Source organism: Coregonus clupeaformis, chromosome 12 (genome assembly GCF_020615455.1).
Source record: "Coregonus clupeaformis isolate EN_2021a chromosome 12, ASM2061545v1, whole genome shotgun sequence".
Taxonomy (NCBI): Eukaryota; Metazoa; Chordata; class Actinopteri; order Salmoniformes; family Salmonidae; genus Coregonus; species Coregonus clupeaformis.
In genome coordinates, this window is record NC_059203.1 from 62,554,455 (window position 1) to 62,556,954 (window position 2,500).

The 2,500-nt window shown below is 45.9% G+C and overlaps 1 protein-coding gene across 1 annotated transcript in view; it reads right to left on the reverse strand.

Annotated features, from left to right (window-relative positions):
- LOC121543966 (adhesion G protein-coupled receptor L3-like) overlaps positions 1-2,500 on the reverse strand; it is an 85,696-nt gene that overhangs the window by 23,198 nt on the left and 59,998 nt on the right. The gene's annotated exons all lie outside the window — the stretch shown is intronic.

The following is a 2,500-nucleotide window of genomic DNA, read 5'->3' on the forward strand; positions in this document are numbered from 1 at the left end:
AAATTAAATAACCCTGAATATCTTTACTCATCAATTCATCACAACACAAGGGAGCTCCACTGAGGTCAGATGAGTTTATGTGAGTGTGTGTGTTAAGCTGGTTTAAATGGCCGACTGATTCATGACCTGTTAGTTGAATTATTAATCTTCCAATTTCTGCCACATTAGACATAGCTACATTATGGGTCTGGGCTGAGCCACTGTGACCTCCATAACGGCTCTAGCAGAGCCAGTGTCACCTTTTATAATGGGCCCTGAATTAGACTCAGTGCGACTGGCCAGTCATCCCGGGCAAGTTTCACCTTTTATAATGGGCCCCTGAATGGGACTCAGTGCGACTGGCCAGTCATTCCGGCTCTGCGTTGAGCCAGTGTCACTTTTTAGAATAGTAGGAGTTTGTGCAGCAAACCCACGTTCACAACAACATTAACAACGTCCATAATTGGGGGTGACACTTCCTCAGTCTCAGAGAACACGCTGTCACAGTAGAACGGGCTATAGCTAGCATTGCTACAGCTACAGACGACGCATCTGAGATTTCATACCGAGTGACAAAGGTTAGGATTGGGTGGGATGGCTTTTCTATGTGGGCACAGTTGTGTTCCACCTTGCCCTATTGTACAGTCTTGTATTTACAGGTCTTTGTTGAGTTGAGCTAAACTGGAATATATATTGATAAAACACTACTTGGCGTTCTGAATCTCATGTTTAAATGATCACTCTAGAACCTCATATTTAAATTATGGTTATTTTATCAAATATTGATCTCATGTGGAATCCCGCTTGGTGTTGCCTGACGGTTAAATGCTGCCCCGCGTGCGTGTGTGTGTGTGTGTGTGTGTGTGTGTGTGTGTGTGTGTGTGTGTGAGTGCGTGCGTGCGAAGGCCCCAATGGCCCACAAAGGCCTTCAGAGTATCAGAGAGCATGTGAACCATTTAACAATCCTATCCAATACTCTACTATACTTCACTATACAATACTCTACTATACTTCACTATACCATACAATAATATACTATAATATAAACTCAGCAAAAAAAGAAATGTCTCTTTTTCAGGACCCTGTCTTTCGAAGATAATTCATGAAAATCCAAATAACTTCACAGATCTTCATTGTAAAGGGTTTAAACACTGTTTCCCATGCTTGTTCAATGAACCATAAACAATTAATGAACATGCACCTGTGGAACGGTCGTTAAGACACTAACAGCTTACAGACGGTAGGCAATTAAGGTCACAGTTATGAAAACTTAGAGGACACTAAAGAGGCCTTTCTACTGACTCTGAAAAACACCAAAAGAAAGATGCCCAGGGTCCCTGCTCATCTGCGTGAATGTGCCTTAGGCATGTGGCCAGGGCAATAAATTGCAGTCCGTACTGTGAGATGCCTAAGACAGCGCTACAGGGAGACAGGACGGACAGCTGATCGTCCTCGCATTGGCAGACCACGTGTAACAACCCCTGCACAGGATCGGTACATCCGAACATCACACCTGCAGGACAGGTACAGGATGACAACAACAACTGCCCGAGTTACACCAGGAACACACAATCCCTCCATCAGTGCTCAGACTGTCCGCAATAGGCTGAGAGAGGCTGGACTGAGGGCTTGTAGGCCTATTGTAAGGCAGGTCCTCACCAGACATCACCGGCAACAACGTTGCCTATGGGCACAAACCCACCGTCGCTGGACCAGACAGGACTGGCAAAAAGTGCTCTTCACTGACGAGTCACAGTTTTGTCTCACCAGGGGTGATGGTCGGATTCACGTTTATCGTCGAAGGAATGAGCGTTACACCGAGGCCTGTACTCTGGAGCGGGATCGATTTGGAGGTGGAGGGTGCGTCATGGTCTGGGGTGGTGTGTCACAGCATCATCGGACTAAGCTTGTTGTCATTGCAGGCAATCTCAACGCTGTGCGTTACAGGGAAGGCATCCTCCTCCCTCATGTGGTACCCTTCCTGCAGAATCATCCTTACATGACCCTCCAGCATGACAATGCCACCAGCCATACTGCTCGTTCTGTGCGTGATTTCCTGCAAGACAGGAATGTCAGTGTTATGCCATGGCCAGCGAAGAATCTGGATCTCAATCCCATTGAGCACGTCTGGGACCTGTTGGATCGGAGAGTGAGGTCTAGGGCCATTCCCCCCAGAAATGTCCGGGAACTTGCAGGTGCCTTGATGGAAGAGTGGGGTAACATCTCACCGCAAGAACTGGCAAATCTGATCCAGGCCATGAGGAGGAGATGCACTGCAGTACTTATTGCAGCTGGTGGCCACACCAGATACTGACTGTTACTTTTGATTTTGACCCCCCCTCAATTTCTGTTAGTCACATGTCTGTGGAACTTGTTCAGTTTATGTCTCAGTTGTTGAATCTTGTTATGTTCATACAAATATTTCTGAAAATAAACGCAGTTGACAGTGAGAGGACGTTTCTTTTTTTGCTGAGTTTACTACTATACAATATTATACAATACAATACAATACAATACAATA